The following is a 14,026-nucleotide window of genomic DNA, read 5'->3' on the forward strand; positions in this document are numbered from 1 at the left end:
AGTAGACACAAGTAGTGCCATTCCCCACATGTAGGAGTAACAAAATAGATCCAGCGACATGTGTTTCCCTACTTTCTCTTTGCCCATATTTTCCTTTGTGCATTCCAAACCCAATACATTGTAAACTCTTGACATAGAAGTGTGTTGGCCCCAAGATGTATATGATTGCAAGTAAACCACTCTATCAAAATTGTTTTTTGAGCATTTTCATTTTGGATCACCTCACAAATGTTATTTGAGTCATGAAAAGAAACACTATTTTCAAAAGGTAAGTGCACTTACAAGCGTTGAATATCTAGCTTCTCATCATGAAGTTGGTATTCAAATATTCGCCAGCATGCTTTAGAGGAAGAAATATATCTTGCATCTAAGTAGCTCTCAATTTCATCTATATCTTCCCTATTACCTATTTCATTTGATGTAGAACCATGTGTACTTGTTAATCTAATAGTCACACAATCATGGCCCTTATAAATATACTAAATATACTTGTACAAATATTTAACTGCTACAATCGTGAAGTATAACTCTACATTTATATGTGCATTGTATTTTAGACTTAAGTAAGGAATATTTGGCATAACCCATTAATTATCTAGGATATTACCCTCATATTACCCTTCACATTAAGTTTATTTCCATCATCTCGTTGTTTGTACACAAGATAACCAGTATTATTAATTGCAATTGAATGGACATATTTCTTTGGATATCTTTTTGTACATCGACCATCCCTCATGCAAGGATTTTTTCTATTAAAAACCCCACATGGACCATTTATGTTGCATTTATTGATAATTTGATATAAAGATGGAAATGTATATTTATTTGGAAGCTCAATACACACTAATCTATCATAGTGTCTTGGTTATGTGGGTTTAAAGAGTGGCTCTAATATCAATAGTGTGTGAGAAGGAGGTAATCCTCTTTTTTGGAATTCTATCAAAGAAACATATTCAACAACCTTTCCGCAACAAAGAGTTACTTTTTTATTATTAATTGAATCATATCCTTATGTTTCTCATGAAAAACTTGAGCAATAAGATCTAGGCGATCATATGCAGTTTGGCTAGGCAATAAAGCATAAGTGATGTTTGTCCACTTAGGATCACCATTGGTGGATGTCCCCACTCCCATTACCTTGCCAAACCAAGCCAGCTATTTTCAATGCCTGTTTTTTTTGTAAATCCTACTCTAATCTCCATTCTACTAGAATGAACAACACTAATCGATCAAAACATAAATCCTTGTCAGGTGTGGAGCAACTGATAATCATCCCCAACAAAGGTAGATATTCAATCTCAACCATGATAGAAGCACTAATAAAACACTCTTTGTCACAGTTGAGAGTAGTCCCAACTTCCCAAAGCTCTATCTTAATTTATGGGTATCTCCTCTACCTCTCGTTCAAGACTTTTGCTCCAAATCTCCCAACATACATATTCCCTTCTTCATCATCTTGACCAATGGCTTGGCCAATACCAATGGGAATAGTGTCTAGTGTAATCACTATAGACCTCCCACATGTATAATTTACCTTTATGGGGTAGGAGCTATCTTCACACCTTCAATTTTTGCATTGTCCTGGTATGCCTCCTATTTTGAAAGAATTGCTATCCTTCTCTCAAGAGCTGATATAAATCATTTGCATTATGCACAATATGTGGAATCCAGATCATATAGAAAATACAAGTTGCAAGGAATCTCCAAACCTCTCATATAGAAGAGCAAATTTCAGTTCTTTTATCAATGGTATCAACCTTCATAGGAGAAGGCTTTCTACCATATAAGCCACTCATATATCCCACAATAAGAACTTCATTCATACCCAAAATAGACTTATGTCATGACCAAGTCAAACTGACCTCCTTTAACCTAGATAAGATTGTCTCACGATTTACAATGTGTGTTGCTAAAAGTACTAGCAACCTTGATCATCCAATGTCTCATCTTTTCCTTATTGTACACGGCCCTTAATTGGCACAATATCTAGAATGTCATAGTAAGCTGAGGGATGAAATAAATCAGGACCTTATTCATGGAATTCATCATATGAGCTACAAAATTTATAGCCCTTTGAGGTAAAGTCCACATCTTGACAAGGCCCAAAGGAGTCTTCATCATTGTCAGATATTTTCTTTCCAATGCTAGTTGAAACTGGTCATACCTCGAGTAGAGATCTCCTAGAGAATAGATAGCATGTCTTGCAAAAGCTTCAAAAAACTCATTCACAACTAGTCCTGCTCCAACATTCATGATAGTTACTCTATTTACTGGCTACATGTCATGTATGAATTTGAGTGCTCCATTCTTCTTAGGTACAATAAACCATCCATTGGAATAAGGTGTAGAAGATGGCTCAAGAATTCTCATTCTAATGTTCTCATTCAATAACTCAATCAACTTTGATAGGTGGACTCTAAGCAATGGAATAGGATGCAAGTTCCAAGGTATGTGAGGAATTAAAAATTTTACCATAGGCACCACAATCATTGAATCTAAACACCTAATATTGTGTGAAGAGAAGGTAGAAGCCCATCCATGTGTCATCAATATCTCCTCAAACATTTTTCTCTCTACAAGAAGTAAGAACTCCCCATTCCCAATCTTTAGTTCTACCAATTTCTTTGTAGTAAATTTATGCCTAGTATGCTATAGATTCTTGATTTTTGGCTATGTTGCAGCCCTCTTCATATGCTTATCACTATTTAAGAGGTAGTGATCTAGCAATCGGCTTCACTTTCTTATCAATTGTCTTGTATTTAGTATGCACTCTCACTTCATTCTCTTTCTTTGGCAAAGACAACTCTTGCTATAAATGAACAACATATATATGTCTGTCTTGAAATAAATAACCATTTTGCACTATCGAATGTATGTGAACATCCTATTCTCTTTTGGTTGAAGGAAATTAGCCCCATGCATTGTTGGCTGCATAGAAACAACCATGTTTTCTCTTGGTTGAGACACATCAACCCTCTGTATCACTTTTATAAATTAGCCCTCAACTATTTGGATTGAATACATCAACGTCCTCTACAACTCTTGATTGACATAAATAATCCCTCTTCTTAATTATTGGCTTGAAAGAATTCAATCCTTTACTCTATTTGCTAAAAAACATTAGAAGATTCCTCTTTTTATTGAGAAAATTCAACCATCAACTCATATATTTGCATGAAATGTGAAATTTCATGACACATGTCAAGAGATTGAACTTGCACACAATTGGAACCGCTATGCCTTTCAAAATTCAGCAATCATGTCACCTCTGTAATAATGTCTAAAACAAGACATCCCTTCATAAGTCCCACAAATGCACTCATCATCTTGTAAGAAATCTTCTATTTCTCAATTCTCTCTTTTCAATATACATATTGCATGATAGCTCTTGGAAACCCTGAAACTTTTGTGAAAAAAAACTAAAATCTTTATTGAAAGACCAATGAATCCTAAAAGAAAAGTGCTATTGCCATGGAGTGAGAACTTTTCTCCTTCTATACCACCACCATCCTATTGAACAGTGGTACCTAGTGAAAATACTAATTTGTAGAAGGTAAAGGTGAATTTTGCAATGTATCCCCAATCCACGGATGCTTCACACAAACTTTCATGAACTAGATAGACCTTTTTCCATCCTTACTTTGGACCCACACATAGGCAGATCCTTTATCCATCACCTTTGTTTCCATTTGTGCTGCAATAATATAGGGATTTCCCAAAATCACAGTTTATGAGCATGAGTCCTAAACCAAAAAGAGATGATCATTCTAGGCTTCCCCTATGGATACCTTAACATTCAAGCATGTTGCATATACAATTCCCTAGCATTATTATTGGATATTTGCATTCACAACTATGCTCTACATCAACAGGCTACTTGCCATTCTCATAAAGATTGTGAACCATGACACTAATTTCAGAATCATGATCAATCAGGGCAACAAAAGGTGTCTCCAACTTTCTAATCTTGACTACGATCTCTATAGTCATTTTGATCCAATGATTCCTAGAGTAGTGAGACTGCACAAAAGTGTGGAAGGTGTCTCATACTCTAAATATTACACAGGTTGATATAGTATAGCATGATCAACAAGAGTATCCTAATCCCCATTCTCATCTATCTTCTCAATTTGTATACCTTGCATGATAGGCCCTTTTGTAGTCTTGATCACTTGCCTCTTCCTCTTGATGATGTCAATGATCTATTCATGGAATTCTCTCTTGGCGAAACCCAAGATCTTGCTTGGAGTAAACTCCACCTTAGTGTTCAAAATTCTCTCCTCTAAAAACCTTTCAGTCTGAAAGAAGCTTGTAACCTAATTGTTTCTTGGGTTAAGGCTCTTGTTTTTTCCCTTTTTTATATGCATCCTCCATATCATGATCAAGACCTAGTATTATAGGAGAAATAGATTGCTCACCCCCTCTAGCTAGTCACTTTGAAGAACTTGGAGAGGCATAATCTCTTTTTCACTTAATTTCTTCCACAATCACTTCAATATCATGAGTCTTTGCTAGATAAGCATAAATTGACTAGGGCCCTCCAGCTTCTCAATTTGTAGACCATAAGATGCATCATCTATAGTGGTATAGGCAATCCACATAGCAATATCCTCAAGGATCTTCTTCATGCCTCCTATTCTGAATTTTATGGCTATAAACTATTTTTTTTTAGTAGAGAAAATCTCCCATCTTGTAAGAAAACCAAATTCTACCTATGAGCCTCTTTAACGACATCTCACATGTGGTTATGTTTAGTGCTATTGCACCATATGCATCTACACACAAAGGCTTATCTTTTTGAACTTGTGGGTACTATAGATGGACATGTAGTCTTCCATTGTTCTTCCACCCTTAACATTTTTAGCTTTAGCTCCTTCATACCTTTGATTAACTCATTGATGCCCACATCCTTGATAGGAGAAGCTAAAGAAACAAGTGGTGTTTTAACCATAGAAACATGTAAAAGCGTAGGAGTATCTATTAGAGAAGATACATGAGTAGATACTATACAAGAAGATATTGGAGTAACAAGGCCAATCTGCAATCTAATGTGCAACATCTATCTCTTATTTAACATAGAAAAAACTTCCTTGGCATCCTGCCAATTGTCTCTAAACACATCACTTTGGTTCGATCTTCAAGTAGCTGCACTAATTCCATCTCTAATGGAGGGTCTGGTAATATCTCAACCTTCTCAAGCTCCAAAGTGTTTTACTTTGTTGCATTTAATTGATTTAATTTAAGATTGAACTCTTGTAGAAGATCATATGCAACTAGCCCTTTGTGGCTTTATGACCCACTCTTGGAAAGATCAATGAGTGACTACTCCTAAGTCTTCAGGGAAGTGCTCTTTCTTTAAGGCTTTCTTGAATTATGGCCATCCAAGATCTCACACATAAATCTCATTGATACATGACTTTAATAGAGGAGTCACAAGTCATACAAAGCACTAACGCATCATGCGAATAGGGATCCCAAAAATTCCATCTTCACTTCAAATATTCTGGTCATCAAACAACTTCATCTAGTTCTCTCTATAGCCTTCATTGCTTTTGTTGCTTTGACTTCATATTACACATAAGATTGTAATTGAATTTGTTGCTATAAGTACTGTTGAAGCTATACCTGCTATTAATGTAATTGTTATTAAAGTTGTTGTTGTTTTCCAGTAGCATCAATTATGCCTTCTTATGAAACCATATGCTTTATGTTGGAGATGGGAACCATTAGCTTATATCTTGGATAAATGAGGTTAACACACACATGTGATCAGTCTTGAATCCTAAATCCCTAATATTTTCCAATGTATTTGTTGTGTTGCTAACTTTTATAATGGTTCCTAATATCCTTTCTAGATAATGCAAGATAACACATGCAAGTAGATTATCACCTCGTGAAAGTGAAAAGCATGGCCAAGGGGGAGATTTTGTCAGCAATATCTTATATAAACAAATATGTAGAGAATATTTTTTTCTATGTCTAGATTGCTTTCATTGGTTGAATACAACAGTGGAATAAATGTGCTTAAAACCCTAATCTAGAATGCATATAGGTTGGCAGAAAGGGAATTTCCCATACCTCACATCTAGACCTCATATGTGAAGAAAAAATGCTAGGGCAAGTGGACCATATGTCTATATTTGACAAGTTAAATGAGAATATGAAGGCATAGGTGCAAGCACATAAAAAACTTGCACCTATTCCCACATGGTACAAGGCACCATTGATTGCTCTCGCTTGCATCATGTTGAAGGTAGTTCTTTAATCTTATTTTATGATTGCCCTCGCTTGCATCATGGTACAAGGCACCATTGATTGCTCTCGCTTGCATCATGGTACAAGGCACCATTTTATTGTTGCAAGGTCTTAAAACTCAATGCAATAGGATGAGTATGATATGGCAATGTGGCCAATCAAACAAAAATGGATGCAACTCTTTGGATTTGAATTTAGATCTAAGTGGGGTGAGGCATACTACAGTGTTGATGAAAAGTTTGTAAAGAAAACACAACATTTGCAAATTTAAGCCTTGGATAAAAGTGGTATCAGTAAGTTTCTATCTCTCAATAGTTACCAATCATGTGTATTCAATCCACATTGATTCAAAATAATAATATTTTTTACCATTGCAAAATGGTATCATGCTTGGTGTGGGAACCAAAGGCTAGCCATGTTCTAAATGAGGAGTGAATATACACATTGGTGTCCTTGAAGCTAAATGAGCTAGAATGTGTCAAGATATCAAAGGCCATGGATATTTCTAACACAAAAATTTGATCATTGATGGGCACTCCAAACATAGTTTTTTCTATTTGATTTAAATTTAATGCATGAGAAGATGAGCACACTATTATTAAATGACAAAACTATGATTTGAGTAGATGGGAATCTTCCATGATTTCAATCGAGATGAAGGTATAGAGTCTCAGAAGTCATATAAATTGGCAGCATGGAGGCTTCTCTTTAGGCATAATATACTATCCTTTTATAGTACCATGTTTGTGATGCTATCTTATCATTATGTTCTACATATGTAGTAGTGATTTTGTATGATACATTCATGTATGGCTAATTGGAGATGGGGCCTATACAAACTTTGCCAAGAGAATGTGAGGACTTGATGAACCTAAAGGAGGAGTAGTGCATGTACAAGGATCACAAGATGGAGTAGTAGTGGGACGAGAATCTGTATTAGAGATGCCGTGTCTTCCTTGACTATAGGGGAGTTTTTTGGTGAGCTTACTTGGGTGAGATTTTTTTAGCATATCTCTATTTTAGATGAGCTTTTGCTCTATCATTTGGATTAATGAGATCATGGTTCATTACACATCATCACATCATCACAATGAATGGGTATCCTAAAAGATATCACACATAATTAAGTAGGTTTCACTTGATAAAAATGCAAGAGAAAAGATGTACTGGAAGAAATAGAGTAGGAACTAGGAGTAGTATGCTCACTTCTTCTTCAATTATCCTTCAGCCACTCTAACTCTAATTCACTATCTACAATAAAATAAGATGAAGCTAAGTCTACCATACTAACCATAGCTCACTAACTATGGTTAATATTAGTTTGTCTAACTTATTAATGACACACACATAGCCATTGATAGCTAGGGTCTATAGCTATCATGTCAAGATATGTATGATAGCAGATGAGCTTGACTCTCAACACTTCCTCTCAAGCTTAAGAAAGATACTATACTCCAAGCATATCTCTAAAGTGAATGGACTTATTTTTACCTAGTGACTTGGTAAAGATATCAGCTCCTTGATCTTTTGTCTAGACATGCAAGAGGTCAACCTTTCTTGCAAAGTACCATCTCTCGTATGAAGTGGTACTGTACCTCTATATGTTTTGTTCTAGCATGATAAATAGGGTTTCTAGCAAGAAGTACACTATTCATATTATCGCAATACAATGTCACTGGAGCATCTATACTCAAATCTTTCATAAACTTCAACAAACCAAGCAATCTCACAAGTTGCTAATGTGATACCCCTATACTCTACCTTAGTACTAGGGAGTGCAACTATCGATTGTTTCTTGCTACTCTAGCTAAACATGCCACTGTGCCAAGGCTAAATGCATAACCACTACTAGACCATCTATCATAAGGACAACCTATCCAATCTACATCAGTGTATCCCATGAGCTTTAAGTCCTTATCTTTCTCATAAAAGAGTCTATAATCCACCATTGCCTTGATATAACGCATAATTCTTCTTAGTCCATCAAAATGGGGTTTACTAGGCTTTTGTATAAACTAATTGATAAGCCCAATTCAGTAGCTAGGATTAGGCCTAGTGATGGTCAAGTAGATAAGGCTTTCCACCATCTATATGTACATGGTAACATCTACAATTTTAGCTTCAATATTCACATTCAACTTGGTATTCTAATCCAATGGAGTATCCAATTGTTTACAATTTATCATGCTATACTTCTTCAATATTTCCAATGCATACTATCTCTACATCAGCCAAAGTCCATTGGTTGAATTTACCACTTCAATACCTAAGAATAATTTTAGCTCACCTAAATCTTTCATGTCAAACCCAATTTTCAGCATTGGCATTGCATCTTGTATTCCAGTGTCACGCCTATAATAATGAGGTCATCTACATAGATGACTAGCACTACAAGACCTGCTTCTGTCTTTTTGGTAGAGAGACTATGATCAACCTTGCTAATTGTAAATCCAAGACTCTGCAAGTAACTACTAATGCATGCATGCCAGGCTCTCTTGGAGCTTGTTTCAATCCATAAAGAACTTTTTTCAACTTGCAGATTGAATTTGGATACTAAGGGTGTACATACTTGCTAGGATGATCCATGCACACTTCATCTTCAGAGTCACCATTCAGAGATGCATTCTTCACATCCATTTGTTGTCATTTCTAGCCCCTTTTTGTAGTCAAATCAATCACAGCCTTGATAGTTGCTATCTTAGCAATAGGGTTGAAAGTATCTTCATAGTCCAAGCCATATTGTTGTGCATACCCTTTCGCCACCCACTAGCTTGGCCTTATACCTTTCAACGATGCCATTAGAATTCTAGTTTACTTTATACACCCATTTATAGCCAATAAACTTCTTGCCATCAGACAATGCAACCAATTCCCAAGTCTAATTTTCGGCCAACACATTCATTTCCTCATCCATTGCTTTGCACCAGTTCTTATCCAAGATAGATAGCTTCACTAGATGTACCAAACTCTTTATGTTCCATGACCTTAGTCATATATGCATAATGCTTCACAGAGTATCCACTATATGTAAGTCTATCAACTGGATATCTCACTCTTTGTGAGCATCTCAATTGCTGTCTAGGCTATAAGTGAATCATATCTAGATGTAAAAAAACAAGGAGCATCACCAAAATCTTTTTCTTTGCTCGTGCTTTGAGATTCACAAAAAATACAATTCTAGTGAATTTGGAAAACTTTCAAGTCCTATTTTTTATTATGTAGAATATTGGGACTAAAAAAAGGATGCCTTAGAGTTGCCCAAAGCTACCATCTAATACATAATTGGAAACCTTATGAAAAATAGAATCTATTGAGCTATTGAACACCAAATTTGGAGCCATGATGTGAGAATTATAGCAAAGAGAAAGTTTTAACCATGACTCCTAAACTTGTGGAAAATTCCCAAATTCACTAATGGTTTGTTAAAAGATTTTTCTTTTCCCTTGCTTTCTACATCATTTCTCCCCCTCACACTGATATAGTGCTATCATGTGGACAATGATGCATAACTCCTAACCTGCTAGTCCAAGGAGATACACTGGGAGAGACATCATTGGTAGGCCCGAACAACATAATAGTACTTTGTTGGTGGGGAGTAACAGTGGATACATGATCTGAAGGCATATCAGTAGGAACAACAGTAGGTGATGCATACCATGAAGCTAGTTCATCAAAGATAATATGCTTGTTGAAGACAGTTTCATGAGTCAGTGGATCAAGGAATTTGTAGGCCTTGTGCGCCTAAGCACAACAAATGAACACACACTTTTGTGCCTTAGGATCCAACTTCCACCTTTTATTGTCTAGAATATGTACATATGCAATGCAACCAAAAACTTTCAAGTGGTTGATGTCTGCTTTGTACCCATACAACTTTTCATATAGTGTCATGTCATGAATGCCTACAATCAGAGTTTGATTCAATACATACACTGCTGTCAACAACTTTATCCACCCTGTAGTATAGTGGCATGTTCTTCTCATTGAGCATTGCATGATCAGTCTTCATAAGAGCCCAGTTCTTTCTTTCAATGACTCCATTCTACTACGGAGTATAATTGCATGTGAGAGCTGCCTATGAATGCCGTTCTTTGCTAAGTATCTATCAAACTCATTAGATACATATTCACTACCATTGACAAATCTCAGACACATGATAAGGCAATCAAATTCCTTTTCAACCTACAATCTAAAGTCCTTAAAGAAAAAAAACACCTCATCTTTATGCTTCAAGATATACACGCATGTATACTTGCCAAGATAATCTACAAATGTCACATAATACTTGGATCCTCCAAGAATTGCATTATGGGTTGGTCCCCATACATCAGAGTGTATCAACTATAGTGACCTAGAGCTATTTTATACATGTTTCATAAAGGGAAACCGTGCTTGCTTAGTTGAACTGATATGTGTCATAGACATGAACCTAATTCATTGTATGCAAACTTTAGCAGCTATTTTCATTGCATAGTTTGTAGCCTTTGAATATTCACGTGACCCATCCTCTTATGTTAGATTTTAAGGTCTCTAACAATTTCCTGACCATGTGCAAACATGGCTGATTTCAGCTGAGGCAATGTAGCATCCAATGTAAATATCTGACCATGTATTTTGCCTTGAGCAATCAGTTTGCAGCCATTGCCAAATTCCTTTATAAAACAACCATGCTTATTAAAGGGAACCTATAAGTTCTGCTTTGTCATTTGGCTAGTTGACAATAGACTTTTTGTAATAGAGGGCACGTGTAATACATCATGAAACTTTTTGTTCTGGCTCTCATGAATTACCAAGGGTACTATACCCTTATGCTTAATACTATGCTGAGTGTCATTCCCTATACAAACGTACCCATGCTTATCTAGAACCATGCCATTAAACCATTCCCCATGTGGTGTCATATGATTGGATGCCCTAGAGTTAATGTACCATACATTATTTGACTTATTCTATTCAGTAGCATGGTTCCAAACATATACCATAGCAAACAACTTATCAGTAGAAGCATCCTTAGTATGATCAAATGAAGCATAATGACCCTACTACTTGCCTTTATGATTGGCTTGCCTCTTCCAACATTTCTTAGCACTATGGCTAAACTTGCCACAATCGTTACAATCCTTATCCTTGTTTTCACTTTCATGCATAGTTTGTGACTACCATGATCCTTTGCCTCTAGAGTTGGATCTCCCCCTCTCATGAAAGTATCCACCACCTCTAGTATTTTGTCCCTACTTATTATTTACATTCTAAAATGCATTCCGTTGAGTTTCTCGTCCATGGGAGAACCCTTTGCTATGGCTGCCATAGTCTCTTTTATTTGAATAAAAAACTACATCTCTATCTTTTAAGCTACTTGAACCTACAACTAAACCAATTTTAACCTATTCATGAACAAGCAAGGCAACCAACTCATTGAACTAAGGCATTTTTTATTGTACTAATATGGATGTATCAAATGACTTATACTCTAGTCCAAGAGAATTCAATATAATTGCAACGAGATCCACACCATCAACCTTAGCTCCAATAAGTGCTAGTTGATCAACAATGGTCTTTATCTCTATTACATAATCCTATATGGGTTGTCCTTTCCTATCCATGGTATTAAACTTTTGCTTCAACTAAAATTTGTGTGTACTAGTGGTAGTACCAGAGTACCGCATAATAATATCCCATGTATCTTTTGGTATCTTGCAATTCATAATTTGCATGACCATTACATTAGAATACATAATGAATGCTAGTGCAAGACTTTACGATCACATATAAGCCATACACAATGTGCTCTTTGCAATGTGAGAAATGAGATATACATGCTATACATGTGATAGGTTTATAGAATGTGTAAAGGTTGATATAAGGATGGTTCTATTTTGCATGTGGGGTGTAATAGTCTCATTAAAGAGTTGTTGTGGTATATTTATGCATTGTATTGTAAAACAAGGAGATTTTTTGTGTAATAATTTCAAAAAAGACTAGCCATAGCTTTGTATTACTGAATATAATAATGCAAAAGATATTAATTTATGTGTAACACATACAAAATTCCAATCTAAATAAAAATCCAAATACTCTTTGATAGAATTGCTATATAAAGTAGAGTAAGGCATAACTTTGTGTTACCCACACCAAAAGAGAAAAAAATCCATTAATATATACCAAAAGATCAGTTAGTATATACAATAAGAATTCTATGTGTAATGCTAAGGGAGACAAAGCTGAAATAAAAGGCCAAGGGTAAAGCCCAAGGTTCATCTTGAGTGGTGCAACTCTACCAGGCTATGAACTCCTCATCTAACCTTCAAACGTACAGACTCCAATAATCATGGTACTTATTTGTTCTTGACACTAAGCTAGCCATATTTATGTATATTTATGTGTGTCTAAGCCAATCCAAACCAACATCCATCTTACCAAAAGTGGAAGAGTGTCATCACAATGGTACCTCCACCTTATGTAAATATATTTGAAATCATTGAGTCACACTATTGCCTTTGATCAACTAGCTCTAGAAACTCCAATATGGTTTGTACTAGTGTAGACCATATCAAAGCTCTTAGAGCTGACTAGTTAAAGGTGACTTTGCCAACTTTGGTCTATGAGTTGTGCCATGGGCCACTAGATCTTGAGCCTTAGTAACAACTATCCTTGCTATTGCTTCACCTTGATGGTATCCATTGCTACTACATGTTGCTCCCTACAACTCCCTAGCTTGAGTGCTATCCACTAACTCCCGCTTTTTGCTAGCTTAGACTATGACAAAGCCCTCAACACCATCTACTAGTGCATAGCCTTCCACATCACCACCATATACATGCAACTCCTCACCGTTCATGATTATGGCTACTACGGCCTCAATTACAGCCAAGGCAAGAAGCAAAGCTAGAGAATGTGGCTAGAAGAAGGAATCTTGCAAATGTAGTTGTAGACGTAGTATATCCCTTGGGTAGTTCACTATATGTATACCTTCTATATCACGTGCATTCAAGGACTATTTATAAATATCATTATCTGTGAATTTTTCCTTAATAAATCATAACCCTTTTCTATTCAATATGTAAGTAACCCCGTTATATGGGACCCTTCTATATGTAAAAAAATGTGTAAAAATGGTATTTTAAAAACTCATGTTGAACCCACGTGATACATACATATATTTTTGGTTGACTTCCTTAGGGTATATCCTTTTATAGTAATATCATGCAGTATAATGCAAAAATATATTAGTGTATCAAAATATTTAATTGTTGAAAGTTTCAAGCATTGAATGGTAAAGTCTTGGAAGGAATAACTAATACATGTAATGAGACAATATGGAGCTACTCTCTACAGAGATTGTGAAGCAATTGCATACGTTATTGTAAATAGATGCATAACTTGAATCCATATCTAAGCCTACTCAAATGAGAGAGAGAGAGAGAGAGAGAGAGAGAGAGAGAGAGAGAGAGAGAGAGAGAGAGAGAGAGAGAGAGAGAGAGAGAGAGAGAGAGAGAGAGAGAGAGAGAGAGAGAGAGAGAGAGAGAGAGAGAGAGAGAGAGAGAGAGAGAGAGAGAGAGAGATTATTGAGGGGAAAGAGGTGAGGGCAATGCATGTCATGTGTTAACCTCAGCACAAGAAAAAGCAAAAAAAGTAGAAAAGCACAAGTCAAGAGCTGAAAGAGGAAGTCTAGAAAGAAATCGGTCACTGTGGAAGAAGCGGGAAGGGAAACGACTGAAAGTGCAAGGGCGGCCTCAAAAGCTAAATCAAAGGCAAAAGTGCATTCATA

Source organism: Lygodium microphyllum, chromosome 23, assembly GCF_053477565.2.
Source record: "Lygodium microphyllum isolate KBCC chromosome 23, Lygodium_microphyllum_v1.1.10, whole genome shotgun sequence".
Classification (NCBI taxonomy): Eukaryota; Viridiplantae; Streptophyta; class Polypodiopsida; order Schizaeales; family Lygodiaceae; genus Lygodium; species Lygodium microphyllum.